This window comes from Dendropsophus ebraccatus, chromosome 8, assembly GCF_027789765.1.
Source record: "Dendropsophus ebraccatus isolate aDenEbr1 chromosome 8, aDenEbr1.pat, whole genome shotgun sequence".
NCBI lineage: Eukaryota > Metazoa > Chordata > Amphibia > Anura > Hylidae > Dendropsophus > Dendropsophus ebraccatus.
The window spans coordinates 13,304,184-13,319,586 of record NC_091461.1 but is presented as its reverse complement, the minus strand read 5'-3'; the positions used below and the strand labels follow the sequence as shown (position 1 = coordinate 13,319,586).

Below are 15,403 nucleotides of genomic sequence, written 5' to 3'. Positions count from 1 at the left end.
AGACAGACAGATAGGAGATAGATAGGAGATAGATAGGAGATAGATAGATAGATAGATAGATAGATAGATAGATAGATAGATAGGAGATGGATAGATAGATAGATAGATAGATAGGAGATAGATAGATAGATAGATAGATAGGAGATAGATAGATAGATAGATAGATAGGAGATAGATAGATAGATAGATAGGAGATAGATAGATAGATAGATAGGAGATAGATAGATAGATAGATAGATAGGAGATAGATAGATAGATAGATAGATAGATAGGAGATATAGATAGATAATAGACAGACAGATAGGAGATAGACAGATAGAATCCCAGCATCTTGGTGGCTCTGTAGGGGTGGGAAATTTCACTACATGCTTCTCCCTCCATCTAGTGTGGCTCCTCAGATTGCACAGCTACAACTCCCAGTATGCCATGGTGACATTACATGATGGGAGTAGTAGTTATGCAACCAGGAGATCTAAAGGTGGCTGAACTGCAACTCCCACCTTGTAATGTCACCACAAGATGAGGCTGGGGCTTTTAGTTATGCAACCAGGAGAGATCAAAGTTGGGAAACTACAACTCCCATAGAGTATTGTCCCTACATCAGGATAATGGGAGCTGAAGTTTTGCAACTTGGATTTCTCCTGGTTGAATCACTACAATTTCTATCCTCATATTGTGGTGGCGGTGCAAGATGGGAGTTGTAGTTCTTCAACCCGTGAGCACTCCAAGTTGAATAACTACTAGACCCATCATCATGTTGTGGTGACAGTACAAGATGGGAGTTGTAGTTCAGCAACTTGGAGCTCTCCTGGTTGCATACCTAAAAGCCCCATCCTCATCTGGTGATGGTACATGATGGTAGCTGTACTAATGTACCCAGGAGAACTCCAGGTGGCAGAACTTCAACTCCCATCATGTAGTGTCATCACAACATGAGGATGGGAGTTGTAGTTGTGCAACTTGGAGCTCTCCTGGTTTCATCCCTGCAAGCCCCATCCTCGTCTTGTGGTGATGGTACATGGTGGGAGTTGTAGTTCTGCCACCTGAAGTTGCATAACTACTACTCCCATCATGTAATGTCACCAGGTCATACTAGGATTTGTAGCTACGAAGCCAGTAGTGAAATACCCCTCTCCATACTATAGAGTTGCCAAGACGCACTGGGGGGGGGGGGGGTTGCTGAGGTAGAACGGCAGTGGAGGTGAGCACAATTATTCCTGCATGGTGAAACTACAGATATGTATTTACAACATGACCAGGTCAGCAGGGTTGTTTCTGCTTTTCTGTGAGGACAATCTTTACACACAAAGTATGTTGCTTAGCAACAGGATTGGCAGTTGGTCATGTGGTAGGGTAGTGAGGAGAAACAGAGGGGACCATAGAGAGGCCAGGGGACTCCTAGAGCGTCTTGACAGCCAGAGGGGAATATAGAGAGTCAGACTGAGCGCATGCCCTGGAGATGTTGATGAAACAGGAAGCAGATAAGTTTTTGATTGAATCAACGTAGGTACATGGGGGCTACAAAGGGGAGTTTAAAAAAAAAAATAACACAACAAGACAATATAATGACACACCCTACAGATGTATGAATAATTTTTTTTTTTCATGATCACCGGAGTACCCCTTTAAGGTCAATCTAGTGTGTATGGGCATCTATACATTGTCTCAGACCAGAACTGATCTTACACCAGTGTTCGGCATCCCGTGGCTCTCTGGCTGTTGCAAAACGTCAACTCCCATCATGTCCGGACAGAAGGAAGTCTTTTTCCAACAGCTTGAGTGACAGGTTGGGAAACACTGGTTTACATACATATTCACAGGCTATATTCACACAACGCACAAACAAGGGCAGTTGTATAGAGTGCCAAGCAATGACCATTGTTTGCAATGAAAATTGCTTAGAAATAAATGAACTACGGCTGAAAATAATGATATGTTCCTTATTTCAATGGCCGTATCAAACGACGGTCGTTGTTCAATACATTGCATTGACTTCAATCACACACATTTTACTATGAAAAGAACGACCATTGTTTTAATTGAAAACAGGAGGAATAACTCCTACCGAACAATCGTTCTACTTAGAGACATGGCCGCCTTGTGACTACAGGCCAGGGAGAGGAGCAAACTATTAAGGTCTTGATGCTTAGACGCTCCTTTATTACCTATAAATCTTCATACACTCTCTAGAAGGCCACCTCTATCAGGATATTACCCCCTTATCCAGACCACAGGTGTCAAACCCACAGCCCTCCAGCTACGGTAAAACTACAATTCCCATCATCCACAGACAAAACTTTTGCTGTCCAGGAATTATGGAAATTTTAGCTCTGCGATAGCCGGTCGTTTTCAATACATTGATTCGTCTTTTCAATGGTGGTCCCCCTCCCCCTCAGTGAGGTTTGGCTGTATATAGTAACTCTCATGCCTCACACACAGCAGGCCTATGATGGGTGTAGTATTGGTGATGCAGCTTTTTTCTTCTTCTTTGTTCTGTTTACCCAAGGAGGAAACGTGACACGTGACTTTGAGAGAGGGTGGAAAAACTTTGCAGAAGTGAAAGTTGGAGCCGAGCCAGGTTATTTTACAACTTTATTACAGTTCACAAAGGGATGAATGGCGCAACCAATGTCCTCTGCCCCTACCAAAGAGAAGTAGACCCAAAAGGTTTGTGCAGCCCATAGAAGACAGCGGCGGTCTATCTCCTATGGGCTGTCTGTTGAAAGACAGCAATCAACTGAAATCGTGTATGTCGGCTGATTGTTGCGTTTTATTACACGTAGCGATTATTGGCCACAATGGCTGAAAATCAGCCATTAATCACTTCTTGTAATGAGGCCTTCAGTATGAAGAGTCCTCACCCTGATAGTGCACAATGCTCTGTGTGTACAAGATACGCCTCCGCCTATCAGTTAATCCTCAGCTGTAATACAAAGGAATAATACAAGAAAGTGATCTCTCAGTACCTTATACCTGTACGGTGACTACAAGGATGAGTGCAGGTTTATACTGGAGAGGCTGCAGCCCCAACCCCTGAAAACAGCTAATAGGTGGGGTACTAGGAGTCAGACCCCCAGCGATATAATACTGAGGGTGGACCCTGGATGTCATCAATATAAGGCTGGATAATACCTTTAACCCCTTAACGACATCGGGCGTAAACTTACGCCCTCGCGCCCTGGTACTTGGCGCATCAGGGCGTAAATTTACGCCCGATGTTTCCCCGATCGCTGCGTGTTCACACACAGCGGTCGGGGAAGATGGCCTGCTATAAATCATAGCAGGCCATCTTAGCTTCACGGCACGGGGGGTGGTTAACACCCCCCGTGCTTACGATCGCCGCTATAGGCTGATCAATTCAGATCAGCCAATAGCTGCGATCGGAACCTTTCCGGGTCATCGGCGACCCGATGACCCGGAAAAAAATGGCGGTCGGTGCTGTCCGAGGACGGCACCGACCGCCATTACTGTAAAAAGTAATGGTGATCGCCGTGCCACCGGCCCGATCGCCGTGAACGGCCGGCCGGCCGTTCACGGCGATCGGGCCGGTGGCACGGCGATCAGAGTCCCACAAAATAGTAAATACCTGCCCTGGACCCCTCAGCTAGGCAGCCGAGGGGTCCAGAGCAGGTATTTGTACATTACTCACCTGTCCCGGGCTCCTGATCGGCGTCTTCCGGGTTCGCGGCATCCTCGTCTTCGTTCGGGTCTTCGGCTTCTTCCGTGACGTCACGTTCGGCTTCTCTCGGCTATTTTCGGCTCCAGCGTCGGCTGTTTCCGTATTTTGCGCTCTGCTGCCCTCTAGCGGCTGATAATGTGTAATACACGTATCAGCCACTATAGGGATGTTCAGAATGTAGAAATTTTTATTTATTTTTTTTTCAAATTTTTTTTTTTCTATTTTCCGCACCCTATCGCCGCTGAGTGTTGATCAGCATCGCACGAAAGTGCGCTGCTAATCAGCAACTCCTCCTTTTTGGCGTAGGGTGTTTTTTTTCTATATTCTACTGCCACGGTCTGCTTATAAGTGCAGACCGTGGCAGTAGAATATATCACCAACTCCTTTGTTGGCGTAGGTTTTTTTTTTATACTTACTGTAAAAAAACACGTAAAAAACACTACATTACACCACACTACATTGAATAAAGTTTGACACTACACCACTACATACCCCATATACCAATCCCCGTATAAAGATGGCCCCCAGGGTGTTTTCGGCGTCAGAGGGATACGTTATTATTACCTCCGACACCGAAACAGCCAGTGAGGATGAATGGGGGGATCCTTCTTTCCTCCATTCATCCTCATCCTCCAATGACATGTCTGGGGAGTAGCGTAGCGTACGCTGCCCCCCAGACACGTCTTTTCCGCCAGTACCGTCCCAATAAGAGATGACGGTATGGAGTGAAATTCTACAAACTCTGTGAGCGTACCTCTGGGTACACTTACAGATTTAGGGTACGTGCACACTGCGGAATGGCGAAGAATAACCCTTTGTGCATTCCGCAGCTGGCACCCGCCGGCGGACTGATGCGGGCGCATGTCTCTACCCGTGTCATAGACTCCATTCTATGCACGGGCGGATTCCATCGTCCATCCAAAGAATGAATACGTTGGACGGAGAGCGGAATCCGCCCGTGCATAGAATGGAGTCTACGACACGGACGGAGACGTGCGCCTGCATCAGTCCGCCGGTGGGTGCCAGCTGTGGAATGCACAAAGGGTTATCTGTCGCGATTCCGCAGTGTGCACGTACCCTTAGAGTGTATGTAGGAAGGGACACCCGAATCCAGCCCCCAGATGCCCCCTCCCCCCCCATCCTCGGAGTTAGTGGGAAGATCGTTCGGGAACTGATCTTCCCACTGCTGGATAAAGGTCACCACCTGTACGGGGATAACTTTTATACCAGCACCCCCTCTTCTGGTCCCTCGCTGCCCGAGCTACTGTAGCTTGCGGCACCATCCGAACATATCAGAAGTAGTAATAGGGCCCTAATATTTAGCAGCCATGGAGCGGACCCAGCGCTTCTGGATATGAGGGACCCCGTATCGCACCAGGGCAACATTTTCCAGGTGACGTCCCCCACACTGGAGAACAGGAGACCCCAGAAGAAGTGCAGAGTGTGGCGTAACAGGGGGATCAGGAAGGACACCATTTTCCCGTGTGACACCCGTCCTGATCACCCCGGCCTCTGCATACTGGATCGCTCCAAGGCGCACCACACGTCACTGGGGTTCTACATTATCTAAATTCTGTCCCTTATTCCTATTTCAGGGGTCACGTTGATCCAGGGATTATTCTGATCGCCAATATGGAGTCGGGAAGGAATTTTCCCCTGTGATGAGGCTACTGTCGTCTGCCTTACGAGGGTTTTTTTTTGCCTTCCTCTGGATCAACACAGGTTGAGTTTGATGGACACCTGTCATTTCCAACCTTATAAACTAATAATTGGCCTAATCCCCCCAAATAAATTAGAATTGTCCCTTTTCCCCAGCTAAGTAGGTATGGCTGCCATTCCCATTAGAGGATGCCATGATGCAATTACAAAGCCTCTGTGCGGCCAGGACAGTAGAAACCCCCCACAAGTGACCCCATTCTGGAAACTACACCCCATAAGGAATCTAAGAAGGGGGGCAGCGGGGATATGGCCCCCTGGTGACGGCCACATTTGGGACGTGAAAATGAAAAAAATTGTATTTTTTATTTTCTCGGCACATGTTCTACGTAAGTGCCCGTCACCAGTGGGGTCCATATGCTCACTGCACCCCTTGTTAGATTCCTTATGGGGTGTAGTTTCCAGAATGGGGTCACTTGTCGGGGGTTTCTACTGTCCTGGCAGCACAGGAGCTTTGTAATTGCGACATGGCCTCCATCCTCCATTCCAGCCTCTAAATGGCGCTCTGTCCCTTTGGTGACTTGCCCTGTGCCCATATGGCACATTATGCCCACATGTGGGGTATTTTCGTACTCAGGGGACACTACCCTACACGTTTTGTGTTCATTTTCTTTTTTAACCCCTTGTGGAAATGGAAAAAAATCAAGGCTAGACCAACATTTAGTGTAATTTTTGTAAAATTTTTACTCTAAATCATTAATCTTGTCATGTTTTTTCATTTTCACAAGGGGTTAAAAGATAAAAAAAACATTTAATGTGTAGAGCAATTTCCCCTGAGTACGGAAATACCCCACATGTGGACATAAAGCGCCATGCGGGTGCAGGGTAAGCCTCCGAAGGGAAGAAGCGCCATTTGGTTTTTGAAGGCTGGATTTGGATGGAATGGATTTCGAGGGGCCATGTTGCATTCAAAAGGCCCCTGTGTTGCCAAGACAGTTGAAACCCCCCACAAGTGACCCCATTATGGAAACTGCACCCCTCAAGGAATGTAACAAGGGGTGTAGTGAGCATATGGACCCCACTGGTGACGGACACAAATGTGGAACAATGTGGCGTGAAAATGAAATATTACATTTTTTACACTATAATGTTGGTTTAGCCTTGAATATATCATTTTCACAAGGGGTTAAAAGAGGAGAAAAAAAACAAAATGTGTAGCGCAATTTCCCCCGAGTCCGTAAATACCCCACATGTGGACATAAAGCGCCATGTGGGTGCAGGGCAAGCCTCCGAAGGGAAGGAGCACCATTTCGTTTTTGAAGGCTGGATTTGGATGGAATGGATTTTGAGGGGCCATGTTGCATTCAAAAGGCCTCTGTGTTGCCAAGACAGTTGAAACCCCCCACAAGTGACCCCATTATGGAAACTACACCCCTCAGGGAATGTAACAAGGGGTGTAGTGAGCATATGGACCCCACTGGTGACGGGCACAAATGTGGAACAATGTGGCGTGAAAATGAAATATTACATTTTTTACACTATAATGTTGGTTTAGCCTTGAATTTATCATTTTCACAAGGGGTTAAAAGAGAAAAAAACACACAATATGTGTAGAGCAATTTCCCCCGAGTCCGTAAATACCCCACATGTGGACATAAAGCGCCATGTGGGCGCAGGGCAAGCCTTCGAAGGGAAGGAGCACCATTTGGATTTTGGAGGTTGGATTTGGCTAGAATGGATGATGAACGCCATGTCGCATTTACAGAGCCCTCGTGCTGCCAAAACACTGGAAACCCCCCACAAGTGACCCCATTCTGGAAACTGCACCCCTCAAGGAATCTAACAAGGGGTGCAGTGAGGATATGGACCCCTTGATGATGGGCACATTTGTGCCATGAAAGTGAAAAAATGAAAATTTTCCCTTTCACGTCACATTGTTCCACATTTGTGCCCGTCACCAGTGGGGTCCATATGCTCACTGCACCCCTTGTTAGATTCCTTGAGGGGTGTAGTTTCCAGAATGGAATCACTTGTGGGGGGTTTCCAGTGTCTTGGCAGCACGAGAGCTCTGTAAATGCGACATGGCCCTTGAAATCCTTTTCAGTAAAATTCGGCTTCCAAAAGCCAATTGGCGCTCCTTCCCTTTGGAGGCTCGTCCTGCGCCCCCTTGGCACTCTATCGCCACATGTGGGGTATTTCTGTACTCGGGAGAAACTGCGCTACACATTTTTTGTCTTTTTTTGCCTCTTATCCCTTTAAGAAAATGAAAAATTGAAGGCTAGAACAACGTTTTAGTGTAAAAAATAAATTTTTCTTTTTTCACGCCATATTGTTCAGAAAATCTGTGAAGCACCTGTGGGGTCCAGATGCTCACCGCACCCCTTGTTACATTCCTTGAGGGGTGTAGTTTTCTAAATGGTGTCCCTTTAGGGGTGTTTTTTAGGTTTTGGCACCCCAGAGCCTCTGCCAACCTGAAGTGGTACAGTCAAAAATGACCAAATATAACGGAGGCGTTGAAATTCACTAGGCGCTCCCTTATATCTGAGGCTTGTGGTTGCGTCAAATAGCGCAATACGGCCACATATGGGGTATTTCTATAAACTGCAGAAACGGGGCAATAATTATTGGGGTGCATTTCTCTGGTAATAGGTTTATAATTATGAAAAATATTGGATTACAATAAAATCTCTGCACAGAAAATTAAAATTTTCAAATTCCTTACACACTTAGCTTTTATTTCTGTGACTCCCCTAAAGGGTTAAAACACTTTCTGGATATGCTTTTGCAGAGTTTGGGGGGTGCAGTTTCTGAAATGGGGTGCTTTGTGGGGCTTTCTAACATACAGGCTCCTCAAATACACTTTAAACCTGAACAGGTCCCTAAAAATATCTGATTTTGAAATTTTACTGAAAATTTGGAAATTTGCTGCTAATGTTTTAAGCTTCCTATCGTCTAAAAAAAATGAAAGATAGTTTAATAAATGCCGCCAACATAAAGTAGACATGTTGCTAATGCTATTTAATATATAATTTATGTGGTATAACCACTTTCTGTATACGCAAAGAAGTTTCAAAGTTGGAAAAATGCATTTTTTCAAATTTTTTCACATTATTTGGGTTTTTTTCATAAAGATTTGTTATGAGTATCGACTCCAATTTACCAGAAATGTAAAGTACAATATGTCACGAGAAAACAATCTCAGAATCAGCCGGATAGGTAAAAGCATCCCGAAGTTATTAATGACTAAAGTGACACTGGTCATATTCATAAAATTTGTCTCTGTCATTAAGGCCATTTCAGGCTCTGTCCTTAAGGGGTTAAGTAATATGTCATTACCCTGCACTGTAGACACCAATGGAGCCATTCAGCTTCACATTCTATAGCAGCAGACCTGTAATAAGGGAGCAGAAGACACTGGAATAACTAGGACAGCACTATAGTATTAGAACAACCTGACAGTAAGGGCCCTATTACACGGGACGATTATCATGCAAAAAATCGTTCATTCGTATGTAAACGATAATCGTTCTCTGTAATTGCAAGCAAGGATTGAAAAATTGTTCGTATGTCGTTGATTTAGATCTGAACCTAAAATTATCGTTAATCGTTCGCTGTAATTCCATAATCGTTTGCTCAAGTTCCGCATTTTTTTTTTTTTATCAATCGTTCAGTGTAACTGCACATTGCCCATTGTTTTGCTGGGATCAGAAGGAGTAAACGATCATAGTAACGATTGCTATGCGATCGTAGTAACCATTATCGTTCTGTGTAATATGGTGAACGATTTCAGGTTAAGGATAAACAAAACTCGTTTGCGATCGTTTATTGTTTATGGTTAAAAATCGATCCATGTAATAGGACCCTAAGCGCTTTATTACACGTTATTGTAGACTATGGGTCTCCAAACTGCGGCCCTCCAGCTGTTGCAAAACTACAACTCCCATCATGCCTGGACAGCTAAAGCTTTGGATTTGGCTATCCAGGCATGATGGGAAATGTAGTTTTGCAACAGCTGGAGGGTCGCAGTTTGGAGACCCATGTTGTAGACTATAAGAAGAGGTGTGCGACCAGTGCCGCCCAATGCTCGGAATGTATGAGGGGGTCTGTAAATGAGCAGCCTTCTAGAAGATCAGCAAAGGTTTACATCGGCCATAGAGATCTAAGAGAAGGAAGAAAGCAAGTGACTACAAGTCCAGAAAGGAAAACAATCCTCTTTGAGGAAGCTGAAGGAGTGCGAGTGAGAAAAAAGGAACATGGTCGGGGTGGGGAAGCATTGTGGTTGGTTCATGTTTAATTCTTAAAGGGACACTCCATATTTTTTTTCCCCCCAAGATTTTTTTCAGTTTCATGTAATTTCATAAAATCATATGTGTAAGGAAAAGATGGCAGAGATGTGGCTCTATTCTGTGGCTCTTCTATAACGTTTCTGTGCTGTATGTCAGATCACATGGTGTACACACATGGAAAAACAACGTTTCATTGCAGTAAAACCACTTACAAAGCTGATTCTTTTCCCTGAGGTCCCAATATGAGAACCACATGTCCGCAGGCGTCCCCCCACCCCCCACATCCCGCTCCAGCTGGCTCAGCACCGACCCCGCACAGATCAGGTCACCGTTTTATCGTTCCCTCTCTCACTGTTTGCAGATGTTTTATGTTACATTGGTTGTATAATATTTAGTCACCTTTCTCTGGTTGTGTTTACTACCTCCCCTAAGGCTGAAGAGGATGACTCCAGAGATATAAGGGATAGCTGGCACTGACCACTGATTGAGATGGCGGCTATTCCTACCACCCATACAAGTGCACGCTCAGCTCGGCTGCATGTACATATTTCAAGAAAAAAATATTAGTCAGGAGTCTGGTGACAGCTTCTTTTTCTGAGGCACTCCGATACACCCCATACCATGGTCACTTGCTATGGAGGGCCGACATCCATATTATACCATCAGCCAACAACCTCCTGTATTTGGAGACCACCGGAGCGTCCCTCATTTCCTGGGATCTACAGCATCCATAACATGAACCATGACAGGAGAGCTGGATCCTCATCATAGATGTCGTCCATATCAAAGCGAAGATTTACATGGAAGCAGCACACAGAAGTCTGTTATACCTAAACTGCACTCTATAGAGAGCCCGGCATACTACACACCACTCAGCACTCTATAGAGAGCCCAGCATACTACACACCACTGAGCATTCTATAGAGAGACCGGCATACTACACACCACTCAGCATTCTATAGAGAGCCCGGCATACTACACACCACTCAGCATTCTATAGAGAGACCGGCATACTACACAGCATTCTATAGAGAGCCCGGCATACTACACACCACTCAGCATTCTATAGAGAGCCCGGCATACTACACACCACTCAGCACTCTATAGAGAGCCCGGCATACTACACACCACTCAGCATTCTATAGAGAGCCCGGCATACTACACAGCATTCTATAGAGAGCCCGGCATACTACACACCACTCAGCATTCTATAGAGAGCCCGGCATACTACACACCACTCAGCATTCTATAGAGAGCCTGGCATACTACACACCACTCAGCATTCTATAGAGAGCCCGGCATACTACACAGCATTTTATAGAGAGCCCGGCATACAACACTCAGCATTCTATAGAGAGACCGGCATACTACACAGCATTCTATAGAGAGCCCGGCATACTACACACCACTCAGCATTCTATAGAGAGCCCGGCATACTACACAGCATTCTATAGAGAGCCCGGCATACTACACAACATTCTATAGAGAGCCCGGCATACTACACACCACACAGCATTCTATAGAGAGCCTGGCATACTACACACCACTCAGCATTCTATAGAGAGCCCGGCATACTACACAGCATTCTATAGAGAGCCCGGCATACTACACAGCATTCTATAGAGAGCCCGGCATACTACACACCACTCAGCATTCTATAGAGAGCCGGGCATACTACACACCACTCAGCATTCTATAGAGAGACCGGCATACTACACACCACTCAGCACTCTATAGAGAGACCGGCATACTACACAGCACTCTATAGAGAGCCCGGCATACTACACACCACTCAGCATTCTATAGAGAGCCCGGCATACTACACACCACTCAGTATACTATAGAGAGCCCGGCATACTACATAGCATTTTATAGAGAGCCCAGCATACTACACAACACTCAGCATTCTATAGAGAGCCCGGCATACTATAAAGCATTCTATAGAGAGCCCGGCATACTACACACCACTCAGCATTCTATAGAGAGCCCGGCATACTACACACCACTCACTATAGAGAGCCCGGCATACTACACACCACTCAGCATTCTATAGAGAGCCCGGCATACTACACACCACTCAGCACTCTCTAGACCAGCATACTACACACCACTCAGCATTCTATAGAGAGCCCGGCATACTATACAGCATTCTATAGAGAGCCCGGCATACTACACAACACTCAGCATTCTATAGACCAGCACACTACATAGCATTTTAAAGAGAGCCCAGCATACTACACACCACTCAGCATTCTATAGAGAGCCCGGCATACTACACACCACCCAGCATTCTATAGAGAGACCGGCATACTACACAGCATTCTATAGAGAGCCCGGCATACTACACACCACTCAGCATTCTATAGAGAGCCCGGCATACTACACACCACTCAGTATACTATAGAGAGCCCGGCATACTACATAGCATTTTATAGAGAGCCCAGCATACTACACAACACTCAGCATTCTATAGAGAGCCCGGCATACTATAAAGCATTCTATAGAGAGCCCGGCATACTACACACCACTCAGCATTCTATAGAGAGCCCGGCATACTACACACCACTCACTATAGAGAGCCCGGCATACTACACACCACTCAGCATTCTATAGAGAGCCCGGCATACTACACACCACTCAGCACTCTCTAGACCAGCATACTACACACCACTCAGCATTCTATAGAGAGCCCGGCATACTACACACCACTCAGCATTCTATAGAGAGCCCGGCATACTACACACCACTGCACTCTATAGAGAGCCCGGCATACTACACACCACTCAGCATTCTATAGAGAGCCCGGCATACTACACAGCATTCTATAGAGAGCCCGGCATACTACACACCACTCAGCATTCTATAGAGAGCCTGGCATACTACACACCACTCAGCATTCTATAGAGAGCCCGGCATACTACACACCACTCAGCATTCTATAGAGAGCCCGGCATACTACACAGCATTCTATAGAGAGCCCGGCATACTACACAGCATTCTATAGAGAGCCCGGCATACTACACACCACTCAGCATTCTATAGAAAGCCTGGCATACTACACACCACTCAGCATTCTATAGAGAGCCCGGCATACTACACACCACTCAGCATTCTATAGAGAGCCCGGCATACTACACAGCATTCTATAGAGAGCCCGGCATACTACACACCACTCAGCATTCTATAGAGAGCCGGGCATACTACACACCACTCAGCATTCTATAGAGAGACCGGCATACTACACACCACTCAGCACTCTATAGAGAGACCGGCATACTACACAGCACTCTATAGAGAGCCCGGCATACTACACACCACTCAGCATTCTATAGAGAGCCCGGCATACTACACACCACTCAGTATACTATAGAGAGCCCGGCATACTACATAGCATTTTATAGAGAGCCCAGCATACTACACAACACTCAGCATTCTATAGAGAGCCCGGCATACTATACAGCATTCTATAGAGATCCCGGCATACTACACACCACTCAGCATTCTATAGAGAGCCCGGCATACTACACACCACTCACTATAGAGAGCCCGGCATACTACACACCACTCAGCATTCTATAGAGAGCCCGGCATACTACACACCACTCAGCATTCTATAGAGAGCCCGGCATACACATGGTCGGGTGTGCCGCGGGGAAAGTTCCCCAAACTATGGTGACCCTGCAGATCGCCCCGCTGCTGCTGTCCGCCTCACCTACTGGCCGCCTGTAGCGCCCGGACGTGCTCCTCCTATCCAATCAGCAGAGACTGGGAGTGTGGTGCGCTGCGGCAGGCCGTGATGCACGCATCCAATCAACGTGTGCGCTACGGCACGCCGCAGCGCACCACGCTCCCGGTCTCCGCTAATTTGAGGAGCACGTCCGGGCCCTACGGACGGCCAGTAGGTGAGGCGGACAGCAGCGGCGACCATCTCGGAGGAGGTGAGGAGGAAGGGGGGGGAGAGAAACCTGGGGATGGGGGAGAGAAACAGGAGAAAACAATGGGGGAGAGAAACCTGGGGATGGGGGAGAGAAACGTGGGGATGGGGGAGAAACGGGAGAGAAGCGGGGGGGAGAGAAGTTTGGTGGAGAGAAGCATGGTGGAGAGAAGCACAGGAGAGAAGTAGGGGGAAGAAGTATGGTGGAGAGAAGCACAGGGGGGAGAAGAAAACAGGCCCAGGTTTCACACTGAGTGAGTATAAATACATTTAGAATCTATATTATTACTATATGTATAATATGTACTGTTTTAGTGTCATTTTGTGCCATTTTGGTTGGTGGTGTGCCCCGGGATTTTTTAAGTATAAAAAGTGTGCAGCGGCTCAAAAAAAATGTTGAAAATCACTGCTATAGAGAGCCGGCATACTACACACCACTCAGCATTCTATAGAGAGCCAGAAGCAATAGGACACCTGCCATAGATCACAATGGACACACAGGTGACCTATATGGTATGACACCACAATGGTTGCACAGGTCACCTATATGGTATGACACCACAATGGAAGTGCAGGTCACCTACATGGTATAACACCACAATGGGCGCACAGGTCACCTATATGGTATGACATCACAATGGAGGCACAGGTCACCTACATGGTATGACACCACAATGGACGCACAGGTCACCTACATGGTATGACACCACAATGGACGCACAGGTCACCTATATGGTATGACACCACAATGGGCGCACAGGTCACCTATATGGTATGACATCACAATGGAGGCACAGGTCACCTACATGGTATGACACCACAATGGACGCACAGGTCACCTATATGATATGACACCACAATGGACGCACAGGTCACCTACATGGTATGACACCACAATGGGCACACAGGTCACCTACATGGTATGACACCACAATGGACACAGAGGTCACCTATATGGTATGACACCACAATGGAGGCACAGGTCACCTATATGGTATGACACCACAATGGGCGCACAGGTCACCTATATGGTATGACACCACAATGGGCGCACAGGTCACCTATATGGTATGACACCACAAAGGAGGTGCAGGTCACCTATATGGTATGACATCACAATGGTTGCACAGGTCATGAGGAGATATGCAACTTTTCTAAGTGTACAGGTTGTCCCTGACGCATGCGCACTCCCACCACAAGCCAACAGCCCACCCCACCAGAGCAATGGCGTCACACTCACCTGTCGGTCAAGTAGAGGCAGTGTGTAAGCCACGCCCACCCGGTCACGTGGTGTCATCAACAAAAAATAATAATTAAAACGCTGAAGTGGGTGGGCGTAGCGGCAGAGCCCGACAGGAGGTGGAGCTTAACGCATTCAGCGCCCGCTGCCGCCCGTGGTCACCCCCCGCACCTGCGGCCACCCGTCACGCCGCGCATACACGAGCCCTCCGGTGCTTGTGTGCAGCCTTACCCGGCGGCTGCGCATGCGTCGCTTCACCAGCCCCCGCCTTTTCGCCTGGACACAAAGCGGAGACGTCACTAGGATTTTCGCGGGCTTCCTCCTGATTGGTCCGTTCCTATTCTTCCCGCGGTTTTCAGGACGTCGCTGAAGAAGGAAGTTTAGATCTGACAATGGCGATCTGTTCTGTAGGCAGTGTGGCATACTCAAAGCCTCTCAGCGCACACACGGGATCCATTCATGATAGTGTGAGGAGAAATGTGTGTAATCAGATGAGTGAGGCTTTGTATATGTGTCCTGCAGGCAATACAGCCGCCGCCTGAGGCGATAATAAGGCTGCAGGATGTCTCTGAGGGGAAAATACAGTTATATTGTGTAGATCAGGTGAC

General features: G+C 46.9%; 1 protein-coding gene across 3 annotated transcripts in view; it reads right to left on the bottom strand.

Annotated features, from left to right (window-relative positions):
- Positions 1–14,871, bottom strand: part of CASP2 (caspase 2) — a 33,435-nt gene extending 18,564 nt beyond the window's left edge. For 2 of the 3 annotated variants that reach the window (XM_069979820.1, XM_069979823.1), the window contains exons 1-2: positions 14,796–14,870; positions 8,672–8,726 (exon numbers count right to left, since the gene is read on the bottom strand). The gene's annotated coding sequence lies outside the window, so the exon portion shown is untranslated. Of the gene's footprint in view, positions 1–8,671; positions 8,727–14,795 lie in introns of all 3 variants that reach the window. The other variant, XM_069979822.1, reaches the window with a different exon arrangement.
- Between the last annotated feature and the right edge of the window lie 532 nt (positions 14,872–15,403).